This window comes from Diospyros lotus, chromosome 1 (assembly GCF_014633365.1).
Source record: "Diospyros lotus cultivar Yz01 chromosome 1, ASM1463336v1, whole genome shotgun sequence".
NCBI lineage: Eukaryota > Viridiplantae > Streptophyta > Magnoliopsida > Ericales > Ebenaceae > Diospyros > Diospyros lotus.
Window position 1 is genome coordinate 3,800,545 of NC_068338.1, and position 15,789 is coordinate 3,816,333.

Here is a 15,789-nt window from a genome sequence, read left to right on the forward strand (position 1 = left end):
TAAGTCAGGGGCTTCAAGGAGATGGCCAAAATGCAAAAAGAATTTGCAAAAGGGTGAAATTACAATTTTTGGAAAGACTGCCACCGTTCGTGAAAGCCAAAATCGGTGATGGAATGGCCGTGTCTTGTCAAGGTATGGTTGTCATCGTCCTGGGAAGCGTCTGAGCTACGCAAAGGCCGGTGATTGGTCGAAAAGAGGTCAGATTTCACCTATAAATAGGTGAGGGTTTGGGCGAATTTTGAAGTATCAAACCCAAACATTTGAGAATGATTCGAAAGAATTGGTTAGAGTTCTTTTTCTCCCAAGGCATCAAGGATCATTTCTGGAGATTTTGGGGCATTTTCGTGCTGATTTGAAACTGTTTTCGAAGATGGCCGGAAAAGCGCACGATGGTCGAAACTGGATTGAACTTGGCCAATTTGAAGGCCTTCTGGTGGTTGTTTTGGGCCAAGAGGCATGCCAAAGTGATCGACTGGAAGAGGGCTTCCAAGTGGTGAGATCAAAGGAAAATTCCGATAGCCAGCCGATGAGTAACTCGCGGGAGAAAAAGATGCGCATGGGCCTCATGCGTTGTTTCACACGCACAGCCCACCCGTAGGTACGTGAGGGCGCATGGATCAAGGTATTTCTCTGATTTTTTTTTGAATTTTTAGAAAAATAATTTATGATTTATGGTGAAGAAAAATTTGAAAAAATACTTGAGGAGTTATTTATTTTTGAAATTTTTGAGGAGAAAATAGCGAGAAAATAAGGGGAAATTAGGAAAAAAATAGAGATTGATATTCTTTTGAATAAACATAATGGCAAGGGATCGTTGAAGCTCGAGGTTGAGTAATTGTATGCCTAGCACGAGAATCGAGGTCAGCACGAATTTCAAGGAATCCCGAATTAAGTACAAGGTGAGACTCCAATACTCAAACTCCTATTTTGTATAAAGCTCATACTGCATGAAACATGTTTTGTGTAACATTTCTTGTATGAAAAATCCTATTGTTCTCTTACTAGAAATCATATTGCATATATGAAATGTGTTTTTTTGAAAATATATGTTGTTGGTTTTTAACTGTTGTATTTATAAAAATCCGTGTGGCCATACTGTCATACCTATTTGTTGTTGGCCAAGGGCAAAAGTCTGGATATCTCCCAAGAGGTGCTATCCGTGCACCATCAAGAAAGCTGTCATGGGGAAGATCCTGAGCCTAAGGGACAGTAGACATGGTATTTGCATGAGTTTTATGAGACCGGGTCAGGGTGACATGGTTAGAAACCTCCCGAGAGGTGTTATGCGTGCATCATTGAAAAAGCTCTCGTTAGAAGAAGCTAACATGTTCACGATGCACTTCAAAATAGTCCTCGTTGTTTTCTCATACGTTTTATACCTGTTCATGCATTTATATAAACTGTTTTGGAGTTCTTATTAGAAGATTTATCTTCTAATTGGACTGTGTGATGGATAGCGACGGAACAGTTTTGTAACAGATTCAGCGGTGGGATTGGGGCCCATCGCTAATCAGCGACGGGGTGGTTGCCCGCTAACCAACGACTTTTTAAAAATAAATTTTTTTAAAATTATTTAAATTTAAACATAAATTAAAATTATTAATAATTTATATAAATAAAAAATTTTAAAACATTAAAAAAATAAATTTTTTTAATTATTTTCTATAATAATTTTAATAGACAAAATAAAAAAATAATTTTTAACATAAATTAAAAATAAAATTTTAAAAATTTACAATAAATAAAAAAAATTCATATTTAATTATTATTCAAATTTTTTATCTTTTATATTTATTTAAAAGAAAATTTATATATAAATGAAATTAATGATAATTAACAATTTATTTTAATTAATTATTATAAATTAAAAATATATTATTTTAAAAAAAATCAAAATTCATATTAGGTCAAACTAAATTCATATCAAAATTCATAACAAAACTGAATTTGTAAGTCAAACTGATTAATTCATAAATATTCAGTTACAATCACCATCATTTTGTTCCTCATCATCAAAAAACTGATTACTCGGTCCTGGTTGAATTGACGGTCCAGGTTGCTAATAAGACAGGTCAGGTTATTGTAACGCCATCATTTGTCTATTCATTTGCTCTTACCACGCCATCATCTGTTGCTGCCACTGACGCAGCTACACATTCTCATTTTTCACCTCTGTCACCTCCGCATTCATCCGAGACTCAGTGGATTGCAGCTGATTTTCCACCTGGATGACATTGGTTTGAGCAGAATGTAACTCCTCATTCAGTTGGGTGACCCTTAATCTCATTTGTTCTAATTCCGTAGACAAATCATATGAACCACTAGAACTTCTATCAGATCCAACCAGGAAGAATTGTCTACCTTGAGAGTCGAGACCGTAGACACGACACTTCTTGTTCCTACCAGAGACAGCTTGATAAAAAATATGACGTTCGTTGATTGTAGGTGGAAAGGGCGACTTACTACCATCGGCTGATACTAAAGATGCCTCTACACTTAATCTCTCGAACACCTCCTATATAAATTAAAATATTGACGTTGTTAACTAATTAAAAAAATCATTAAATTATAATGTTTATTAAATTGTACAAAATACAATTACCTCGACAGTCTTTGATCTATTATCAATCAACCCACACTTCTTGTCCTTGATTATTCTTTCGAGTGTGGGTTCTCCTAAAAATCTCAAATTCATTGGGCTCGCGGTCTAATTCCCTTGTCTGCATGATAAATATATGAAATAAATAAAAAATAATATAAACTATTATATAAATTTATAAAATTTACATTTAATTAGTAAAAAAATTAATTACCATCCTTCTTTGGCTCTCTGTGAAATGAATGGTTCCACCTGTGTGGATTGACCCACCAATCTTAGATGCGCAATTCTTTTTGTTTTGTTATACTCTCTTCTTGTATTCATCTTCATCCCACTTGGCTTGTAATGCTCGTCGCACCATCGGATCCATCCATTCCCTCTTATTTACACATCCTTTAATTTTGTTCAAATTATTTCTAAAACTTCTCCGACTAGATTTATTCCAAGTGATCCATATACGATCACTCTCATCGGGTTGCCACTTAAACTTCTTATACAAGAAATTAAAAATGAATAAATATGTATACAATTTTAAATTAAAACTTTCTATAATTAAGAATTGCAATTAAACTTACGCTAAATTCGTCTAACCACATCTGTCGTGTTAATTCAGGCACATCATCCCAATGAAGCCAAGCTTCAGTGTACCGTCTCCTCCAAATCTTGGACTGTACACCTGGTGGGCCAACCTCGGGGAAAAAACTGTAAAACCAATATTTATCATGTAAGAAATTACATTTATATGTAAAATAATCACAAACAATTAATTAAAAAGAATATAGTTAAGATACTCACTGATCACAGTTCTGATTGCAAAATAACTCTACTTGGTGATCACTTCGGTCGGTATTAATTGGCTCAGATGGAGTCGGGTCAATATTTTGCACAGGAAAAGATGTCGAAGGATGTACATGTGGTGTCAACATAAATGAGTATGGATATGAACCTCCTATGGGATGAAAAGTAGACCCTGGATAGGGGACAGAATGTGGTGCAGTCTCAGATGGGTGGGACTGTAGTATAACCCATATGATATGGCATAGAGGGGAATGGTTGTTGGAACTGAGGCATGGGAACGAAAGCATGTGGGTGCGATGGGTGAGGATATAAAGGAGTAGACGGAACAGCATGTGTGGAGACAGAAGGAGAAGACTGTGAACCAGCACTACTAGGATTTGGGGAATGTGTGTCCCTATTGTTAGACCGGAAGGTGCTACAGCACATACCAAGAGGGGGGTGAATTGGATATTTTAAAAATCTTGATAGAACTTGAAAACTTTTTGACCCAATTGAGGTTTTAGTGATTTAAAACATAGAACATATGAAATGAAAAATGTAAAGCAAGAAGAATAAATGACACAAAGGATTTATAGTGGTTCGGCTTAAACCAAGCCTAATCCACTACCTTAGCTCCCACTAAGGATTTTAAACCAATTCACTAAAACCTCCTACTTACACAAGTAGTCCCTCTAACTACACAAGCTAGGAAATACAAGAAGTATAACAAAGAGAGGATCTAAGAGATAAATCTCTTAGTTACAATGATCTCTCAAAAATGATACAAGGCTTGAATGAAATAATACAAGTTAAAATCAAAGCCTTGAAGAGAGAAAATTAAAGCACAGAACACTGTAAGCTCGACTAAAATGATTTGTAATTTCTAGATTAACTCATTTCCATCCATTAGTCGTCTCTTGAACTTGCTTGAGTTGTATATATAGGCTTCCATAAAGATTGAAGAGGAAACTAGCTGTTTGTGACCGTTGGAGTTTGAAAAACTAGCCGTTGGAAACTTTCTGCAAAAAATATAGTCGATAGAAGAAAATGCATAGTTAACTATCTTTACAAGTAAAACAAGATATAATCGACAGACAAGAAGGCATAGTCAACTATCTTATAACACAAATTTTCCATAGTCGATAGGCACATAAACATAGTCGACAGATGCAAAAATATGAAGAGAATTTTGAATTTTATGAACAAAAATAGTCGACAGATGAAAAGCCATAGTCGACTATCCTTACATGATAGTTGATAGAGTGAAAAATAGTCGACAGAAACCTTAAATAGTCGATAGATCAAACCAGCATAGTCGACTATTTTCAGACATAGTCGACAGTACTAAACCACATAGTCGACTTGTAATATCCTAAAATTTGAAAATAAATAATAATTATTCAAACTTGTATTTGAGGACATTATTGAATATTTGGGAATTTAAGAGGAAGTATTTATTTATGTGGTTTTGAGGAAAATAAGGAGTTAAAGGTAATTAATTAAATTATTTGGAAATATTTAATAATGATTAATTATTGTATTTGTGGTGATTATTGAATATTTGTGGGTTAAAAGGAAATATTAATTTATTTGGGTATTTGGGAATTTAAGAAAAATGTTTATTTATGTAATTTTGAGGAAATAGGAAATTTAGATATTTAATTAAATTAATTGGGAGTATTTATGAAAATAGTAGAATAAATTAATTTATTGGATTTTTGAAAATTTGGATAAAAGTAGGATTCTCAGAAGTTTCGGGGTGTTTGTGTAATTAAATATGGGGTGCAAGTGAGGTTTTCAGAAGTTCAGTGGTGTTGGTACAAAATTCAAAAAGTGATTGGAAGTCACTTTAAATTTAATTGGAGGCATATTATGGTTGAAGGTGAGTGCGGGCGCGAGCGGCTACGCGTGCACGTGTGCAGGTGGCTGGTGCGAGTTCGAGGCTCGAGGAAAGCAGGTGCGCGGCTAGGGAAAAATGCTGATTTTAATCAGCAGCCCAGCCCCAAAACGACGTCGTTTTGGGGCTAGGCGGTGGCACTAGCTGGCTGCCATGCGGCAGCTTCTGGTGGCCCAATTCTTTGGCTTTTTAAAAGCCAATTTAAGTGAAGTTTCGCTCGAAATTTAGCAGCGAACAGAGAGGAAGATAGGAAGAAGAAGAATAGTGCGCGCAAGGCCATTTTTGAGGAGAAATCCAAGATTAAACTTGGTTTAAATGGGTTTTAATCAGCCAGGTAAGTAAATAAATGTGTATTAATCATTTTGTACGGTTGGACTTTTGTTTTGGGTCCAATTTTATTAATTTTTGTAATGTATATTAATTTACAGCGTGTATTAATTTGGTGGTGTTCAAGCATGGGAACGCTGTAATCAGTTTAAACGAGGCAAGCTTCCTTTATCTTTGCGATCTCCTTTCATTTTATGAACCCCTTGTCTTCCCTTAATTCGTTTCGATATTGCGTATTAATTATATATATAAAATGAGAATTTTATTGACATGATTTAATTTAAAATAAATTTGTGATTTATTGGGATTTTATTTGCGGTGCGCCTACGTGGGATTTTAGACGGCTAAATTATTTATATTACACGGTTAGATTTAATTAATGTGAGCCACCGGTTTATTAATCGCTATTAAACATTTTACTTTGCAGCGGGAGTGCAAGAAATACAAGAAACGGCCGTGTAAAGGCAAGTTCCTAACCTTCTCCTCATGATCTTTAATTCCTGTGAATGACCCCATGATTTCTCGTATTTTATCACCTCCCTTACTCTAATTCGGCACCTAGCCTTATTTGTTGAATTATTGTTCATTTGTTTTAATTTAAATTAAATCCGAGACTTCTAGAGTTTTATTTGTTGTGAGTCTATGGGGGTTTATACCGCCTCCACTCCTTTCGGAATGATGCCAGACCCAATTTGGGGACTAGGTTCCTAGACGTGCGGGTTTATTTACGGTTTTCTCAGGTTTATTTATGGTTCAGTTAGGGCTATCGAGCAGTGAGGCAATGGTCAGCTTTTTGGTGACGTGGAGTAGACTATTGTACGGCCCTGATGTGGACCATCAGGTGGACACTCCTAGTCACCGGTCATTGACCAGAGCCGGGCATTGCTGACTAGCTCTGCCGGTATGTGATTTACTGCACGATTAAACTCATTATATTACTGTTCATAATTTGATATGCACATGGGTACGGGTTGCATGTTGGGATATTCATGTATTGAGTATGCTTAGGACACGGACATTCTAGCTTGGTTAGGTTGCATCCAGCACGGACATATGCATCGTGTGTGGTTTACTATGTGGGCTGAGCATGGCCTGATGCCTGGATGTATGGGCGCCAGTGTATCACATTGATGCTTACTACGCCATTGCATTTCTATGTGCATTGCATGGCTACTGGTAGTTATTAGTTCTCGGACGGGAGGACCGTTCCGAGGGAGCCTATGGCTCGGGTGTCAGGAGTACCGACATGGACGGGTGACTGGAGTATCGACCCGAGACAACGTACGCGCGCAGGTTTGTGGAGATTTATGTTGCCTTTCAGGGTAGCGGCAGGTTGGTATGGGACTTGGGTGCCGTGTGTCTTGTGTGAGCCCTAAGGACCGGTACATGCTTTTATTATGCTATGCTATTGTGTTATAGCGTCTTATGACTTGTGTGTTTATTTTGGGAAGAGTTTATTGGATTTATACAGCCTTCAGCCTTTCTTTTCTTATGCTTGTTGAGTCTCTCGACTCACTTTGTTTTCCATCATTCCAGGTAGTGGCAGCGTGGGCCATGGCAAGGGAGTCATCTTTTAGCGGCAAAGTCGGTATGGTGTACAGGCAGTCTCGTCAATCCCTGTCAACTTTGATGTTTAAGTAAGATTTACTCTATTATTTTGTACTGTACCAAGTCTTTCCTCAAGTCTCGTGTATGTCGGCACAGGAGTCTGTGTTTATTTATTTATCATGTAACCGCTGTGCTAGTGGGGTACCCGTAGTGCATGCATATGTTTAGCTTTGCTTCCGTTGTTCTTATTTTTGTGTATGCATGCCAGGGTAGTTCTTGTCTTGTGTCTCATTCTTTCTCCTTTCGTAAGTGCTCCCATTCGGGTAGTCCAGCTGGTTGGGGATATCCGGGCGGGGGTGCTTACACGACTATCCACAGACATAGTCAACAAAACATAAACACATAGTCGACTATTCCTTTTATAAAAACTGAAACGATAAATAATAACATGAAAAAGAATATTTTGAATTATAAAATTCTTTAACATTGAAATCTCATAACTTTATTTCATCATCAAAATACAATTGTTTTTCATCATCAAAATTATATCAAATGCAAAACATCAATCTCCCCATTTTTGATGATGACAAAATATTTTATGAAATACCCAAAAGTCTCCCCTTTTTTGTCATAAATCAAAAATGATATATTTGAAAGAATTTTAACACAAGATTAGAAGGGGATTGAGCAAAACATCAATGGGGTAAGAGTACATTTGAGAAAAGATAAATTTTTACAAACTCCCCCTTAATAACACATATCAAAAAGATTTATTCTTCCCCTTGATCAAGGCATAAAATTTGAGAATCATTTTAACACTATAACTCCCCCTTAATTTTAGAAACCAATATAAGTTTTCAACAAAATCATAAAGCCACATTTATAACTCAAGATCATCAAAACTTATAAACACAGAGAGTTTAGGGATAGAAAATATACCACCAAGATTAAATTTAGCAAACTCTCTTACTCTTGGTTGGTAAAATGAGGAATGATCTTCTTGTTCACTTCCTCTTTTCTTCATGCTTGATTCATTCATGAAGATTTTTCCTTGAATTTCATTTGAATGACAAGCAACCTGCAAAGATAAATCATCCACAAGCTTTTGGTGCCCAAACCACTTTGGGGTCACCATAGTTAGCATTGAAAATTCCTTTTGGAACCCATATTTGTTTATATCTTGTAGGATGATTTCTTATAAAGCATTTGTTTACATAATGCCCACATTGACCACAATAATGACAAGTGATTTTAGAATGTGAGGCAAAATTTTGTTTTCTTTTCACAAAGCCACCTTGCCCTTTTCTTCTTTTATGAAAATCTTTTCTTTGAATCTCAAGAGCATTTTTCAATTGTTCTTTCTCTTTGTCAGCTTTTTCAAGATATAATTTTAAACATTTATTTTTCTCTTGAAGTTCATCATTTTGAGCTTTCAACATTTTCTTCTCATTATTTCAAGAATCTTTTTCTTCTTTCAATAAGCTCACTTCTTTATCTAAAGATTTTAATTTCTTCTTTAAGACATTGTTTTTCATACTGATATTTTCAAATTCATTCATCAAATCATTGAATGCATCATGCAATTCATCAAAAGTAAATCTTAAAATTAAATCACTAGAATGGGAAGGATTCTCTTCTAAGTTGGTCATAAGACATAGGTTGACCACTTCCTCCACTTGGGATTCATCACCAGAAGATGAATCATCCATTTTCTTTTTGAACTTCTTCTCATACCTCTTAAATGATGGACATTTGGATATGATATGCCCATACTTTTGACATTCATAACATTTAACTGCATTTCTATATTTCTCCCCCTCAAACTTATCCTTCTTCTTCCTTAGGTTTCTTCTTTCCAATTCTTTCAATCTTTTTCTACTGAGGAACCTTTTTGAATTTTCTAGTAATTATCATCAAATCATCATCATCATCACTAGATGAGTGTGAAACTTTGAAAATAAGATTCTTATCTCTATTTTTCTCATCATCATCTCTCTTCATCATGATCTCGTGAGTCATGAGAGATCCAACCAAATCATCAAAAGATAAGTTATCTAAGTCTTTAGCCTCTTGAATAGCTGTCTCTTTGGGGTCCTATTTCTTAGGTAGACTTCTAAGGATTTTTCTAACTTTCTCTCCATTTGAAAAAGTTTTTCCTAAGGCCTCTAAATTTGTGACAATATTATTAAACCTAGTAAGCATCTCATTAATAGGTTCCTAAGATTTCATAGAAAAAAGTTTATACTCATGAATTAGTAAATTTACCTTTGATTCCTTGACTTGACTGGTGCCTTCATGAGTAACCTCTAATTTGTCCCAAATCTCCTTGGCCGTTTTGCATGTTGAGACTCGGTTGAACTCTTCGACACAAAGAGCACAAAACAAAGTGTTCATGGCTCTTGCATTTATCTCCATATCTCTTCTTTCCTTTACTATCCAAGTCTCCATATTTTCCAAATCGGCCAATGTAACCCCTTTCTTAATCACTTGCACAAGGCTTGTGTCCTGTATAAGGGGCATTTTTTTTTTCCAAAAATTAAAGTTAGTACCATTAAAGAAAGGTGGACGAGTGGTGTTTTGACCCTCAACTTTTGATGAGCCGAAAATATGTGCCATTTGACAAGATCTTTTTCCCTAGGTTGTTAAACCAATGAAAAACAGTGGGAACGAGGCTCTGATACCAATTGTTAGATCGGAAGGTGCTATGGCACACACCAAGAGGGGGGTGAATTGGATATTTTAAAAATCCCTATAAGATCGACGTCTTTCTCTACCCTTACTACCCCTACCCCTGCTTTGTTCGGGAGATGAATGCCCTGACATCTGTTTTTGAAATTTCATGAAACAAAAAAACACGATAAAACGTACAAGGTCACAAACATTAAAAAATACAAAAGATTGATATATCATAATATATATATATTTAAATTCACATGCATTCATAAATATATCAATCTTCTTCTACAAATTCATCACTATCTATGTCATCAGACAATAACTCTTCTTCGTCGTCTTCTGATATAGATTCTTCCTCTGCATCTTCTTCTTCTTGCTGAATAATATTTGAAACATCTATTTCCTTGACTATCCCATCTAAATCTTGTAAACTACCTCTAAGGTCATCATTTTGATCAATTTGCGAGAGTTCTAGTATTTCATCCTCCTGGAAAAGTTCTTCCATATTAGCCTCAGGAGCCATTATTGTAGGTCGTGCCTTTGTTTTAATAACAACCATCCAATCACGTTTATCACAGCAAGTGCTGGGGTACAACGCATAATACACTTGTGCAACTTGTTGAGCAAAAATGAAAGGATCATATTTCTTATACCTTCTTGATGATCGAACCTCGATAATACCATACTTTTCGTGAATTTTGGTTCCCCTGGGACTTGGATCGTACCATTCACATTTGAACATAACTACCCTTTTGATTGGTAGGCTTGTATATTCCAATTCAATAATATCTAAAATTTTTCCGTAATAATAGGTCTCTAAGGATCCAACCCCTGTTCCAGGCACGCAAACACCAAAATTTTCAGTAGATCTACTAGTACTCCATTCGACGGTATGAAATTTATATCCGTTCACGAAATATATTGGCCAATACCACACGTTTGGAGTCGGTCCCCATCTTATATTCTGAATTAATGGATTTGTAACAACTTGAGTATTCGAATTAATCTGAGAAAATATTTGAATCATGTAATGTATTTTTAAAGTTTAATTAAAAAATAATCTAATATGAAGTAACATACTTGATGATGGAACCACTTAGGAAAATGTTTCTCGATTTCTTTGTCTATTTCTATGTCTGTGATATTTGAATATAGCTGACGCAATAGATTGGTGTACATGCTGAAAAATTTAAATGATATATCAATCATTTAATCTGAACCAAGAATAAACTTATAAATATATTCATTTAAATTTTAATTCTTACTCGATATAAGGTTCGACCTCTAGAGTATTCAACAAGACATAATTTGGCGGCTTCAAACTCTTTCCCATCCATCCACCTGATTTTCATTACTCCCGCAGCACGGCCTGGATAATTGAACATGGAAATTTGTGGATATGAAAAATCTCCCCCATCGTCATTTCGAGGGACTTTCGTTCTTCTTGATGGAACATTTGGTGCAAAATAATATGAACCAAATGTGGACGTCTCCTCAATTAAATATGTCTCACATATGGATTCTTCTACACCAGCTTTATTGCGAATGTTCTTCTTTAAAGTGTTAAGAAACCTAAATCATTCGAAAATCTCATCAATATAAAATAATTTTATTATCGTTAAAAATTAACGATTCAAATTATACCAGACATACCTTTGAAATGGATACATCCATCTGTATTGTACTGGTCCCCCCACCTTTGCTTTCGTAAACTAAGTGCACTGGGAGATGCTCCATTGGGTTAAACCATCCAGGAAGAAATACACGCTCTAATTTGCATAAAATGATGGGTATATTTTCTTCCATGACATCTAGGTGTTCAATCCTCAATATTGTTGAGCAAATATCTTTGAAATGTTAGAACGGGAGATGCTATGGCACACACCAAGAGGGGGGGTGAATTGGTTATTTTAAAAACTTAATTGATAGAACTTGAAAAACTTTTAATACAGGTTGAAGTTTTAAAGATTTAAAACGTGAAGCATATAAAATGACAAATGTGAATCAAGTGAGGAATGCTTGGAAAGATAAAGATGATTTAAATAACACAAGCACACAAGAACACCAAGATTTATAGTGGTTCGGCTTAACCCAAGCCTAATCCACTACCTTAGCTCCTCACTAAGGATTTTTCAAACCATCCACTAAAACCCCCTACTTAAACCAAGTAGGTCCTCTAGTCCGAGACTAGGAATTACAAAACCTCCCACTCAAATGGGCCCTCTAGCTATCCAAGCTAGGAAAACAAGAAATATATAGTTGGAGAGAATCTAAGAGATGAATCTCTTAGTTACAATGTCTCTCAAAAATGATACAAGGCTTAAATGAATGTAAACAAATTAAGATCACAGCCTTGAAGAGAGAAAATTGAAGCACAGTGAATGTAAATAGAAACGAGTGTAAAATGTAAGCTCAATTCAATTCGTTCCCGTCCATTAGCCTTCTCTTGATCATCTATGACATGTATATATAAGTGTCCCACGAAGTTGAAGAGAAATATAGCCGTTTGGAGCCGTTGGGATTTGAAAAAATAGCCGTTGGAGCTTTCTGCAAAAAGAAATAGTCGACAGAAGAAATATATAGTTGACTATTTTTATAACTAAAGCAAGAAATAGTCGACAGACAAAACGAATAGTCGACTATTTTATAACACAAAATTTCAATAGTCGACAGACACATTCCAATAGTCGACAGATGCTGAGATATGAAGAAATTTTTGAAACTTATGAACAAAAATAGTCGACAGATCAAAAGGCATAGTCGACTATTTTTACTTGATAGTCGACAGATGCTAAAATAGTCGACAGATGCTTAAATAGTCGACAAAACATCAAAAATAGTCGACTATTTTGAAGCATAGTCAACAGAATGAACCTGATAGTCGACTATTCTTTAGAAAAACTTGAATTTTCAATACATCCTTATTCGATTCTTTTAAAACCTCATTTTGATTATCTTGAAAGCAAGTTGAGATTATCAAAAGTATATTTTGAAACAAATCACTCTCAACAAGCAAGTTTTTCAAATCACTCTCAACCATACTCAATATTTCTTCTATAAGTTTTCATATCTTGCTTCAAAGCTTATATACTAAAAATTCATTTTCTCATTCATATAATCCACATAGTAGAAATTGATTTTCATATAGACATTTATCAAAACCATTTCATTTCCAAGAGATATTAGATATCAAAATACCAAGAGATAGTTTTCTAAAATGAACACACTTTCAAAAACATGTTCTAGTTGTTCTTTTGCCTTAGAATTGTTTTGACCAACGATTTCAAGGAGATTCTTTTTAGATCTTAAAACTTGTTTATGCTAATCTCCAACTAATATAAAAGATCATAGATCAAAGCACTTTGAAATTGATTTTTGTTTCCAAACCATATGCTTTGATTGAGAAAAAAAAATACATTTGAAATTTTTCATCATCAAAACTAAACACAAGATCATCAAAACTAAACACAAGAGTAAAAAGAATTTTAAATCTCATCAATATAAAATAATTTTATTATCGTTAAAAATTAACGATTCAAATTATACCAGACATACCTTTGAAACGGATACATCCATCTGTATTGTACTGGTCCCCCCACCTTTGCTTTCGTAAACTAAGTGCACTGGGAGATGCTCCATTGGGTTAAACCATCCGGAAAGAAATACACGCTCTAATTTGCATAAAATGATGGGTATATTTTCTTCCATGACATCTAGGTGTTCAATCCTCAATATTGTTGAGCAAATATCTTTGAAAAACTGGCATAACTCAGTGACTGGATTCCAAACTCGATCTGGTAATACTGCAAATGCCGTTGGAAGTAATCGCTCCATGAGAACATGGCAATCATGACTTTTCAACCCAACTAACTTTGTGTTTCTGATATCAACACACTTACCTAATCTGGAAGCATATCCATCAGGGAGCTTTAAGTTCTTTTATCCACGTAAAAACACTTAACTTTTGTTCCCTTGTGAACGTGTATTGGGTCTTAGGTTTCCAATATTTGCCCCCGCCACGGTCTATTAGTTCAAGTTCTTTGCGCCTATAATATTCTTCAAGGTCCATTCTAGTGTTGGTATTATCTTTAGTTTTATCTTTCAAATCCATAACTGTATTGAAAAGATTGTCAAAAATATTTTTCTCAATATGCATGACATCTAAGTTATGTCGGATCAAATTATCTTTCCAATATGGCAATTCCCAGAAAATGCTTCGTTTTGTCCAATTGTGCTCAACACCATACCCAGGCATCGCACAGTCCTGTAACTGGAGGATAGAGGAAAAATTACAGACTATCTGAAAAATGGTATCTCCAGTTAACCGTGATGGTGGAGAAGAATTATCGACTCTGTTTTTTCTAAATGCACTTGTATTTCTCCAGAAGGCGTGATCCATAGGCAAAAATTGTCTGTGACAGTCAAAAAATGACATCTTTCCACCATACTTGAGGTTGAATGCTTTAGTTTTCTCTATACAATATGGACACACTAATCTACCCGATGTCATCCAACCAGATAACATTCCATAGATAGGAAAATCATTGACGATCCACAATAGAGCAGCCTTCATGAAAAAATTATTTTTGGTTGATATATCACAAGTCAGAACACCTTCGTACCACAACAATTTTAGTTCATCAATTAAAGGCTGTAAGAACACATATATCTTGTTTTTCGGATTTGATGGACCTGAAATAATAGTAGTCAGAAAAAGAAACTCTCTCTTCAAACATAATTCAGGAGGCAAGTTATATGGTGTCACAATAATCGGCTAACAAGAATACGGCCGACCCGAATTACCATATGGAGTGAATCCATCTGCACAAAGACCAAGCCTCACATTTCTAGGATCGGCGACAAAGTTAGGATATTTCTGATCAAAATGTTTCCATACTTCCCCATTAGACGGGTGAGACAAAACACCAGGCTCTTTCCGACTTTCATGATGCCATCTCATGCTTGCAACTGTAACCGTAGAAGCATATATTCTCTACAGTCTTGGTATGAGAGGCAAATTCCACATTTTTTTATAAGAAATTTGTTTAAATTTTCCTTTCCCACTTCTTACAGGTTTAAAACGAGGATGACCGCAAAACTTACAACTAATCTCGGATTAGTCATCTTTGTAATACAACATACACCCATTTGAACAACAATCAATCTTCTGATAACCGAGGCCAAGCTGCGAAACCAATTTCGTGGTATGATAAAAATCAATTGGTACTCGATTACTAGTTGGCATTGTTTGATGCATAAACTGCATGATTTCATTATATCCACCTTCGGGAATGTTATAATCAGACTTTATACTCAACATCCTAACTGCAGTAGAAAGTTCACTTTCTACTTTGCAGTTTGGATACAATGGAGCTTGTGCAGTAGATAACATATCATAAAATGCTTGTGCATTTTCATTCGGTGCTTCATCTACATTGTAAATCTGATAACCACTTCCAGTACCAGTCTCTTGCATTATATATGGCGCATTTGATGGCCTAGTCGCATTTTCATTCGGTGTTTCATCTATATTGTAAGTCAGATAATCACTTCCAGTACCAGTCTCTTGCATTATATATAGCGTATTTGATGGCCCAGCCGCATCCATTACCATCTGTTCATAGGAATTAAACTAATCCCTAAAATTGTCTTATCTATAATATTCATTTTCAACAACCGAATGAGGCACAACGGGCACTTCTTCACCATGATGCGTCCAATAATAATAACCTTTCATGAATCTATGTTTACAAATATCTCTTTTCACCTCATTGACTGATTTAAATCTTAGACACTCGCATTTCATACAAGGACACTTTAACTTTCCTTCTAATCTTATAAAACTTTATTGGGTAGATGCAAATTGAATGAACTCATTGACACCCTTATAAAATTCTTTAGTAATCCCGCCCCTTCTTGGGTTACACCTATTCTCAATCCACTTACGATGCGACGAAATTTTTAT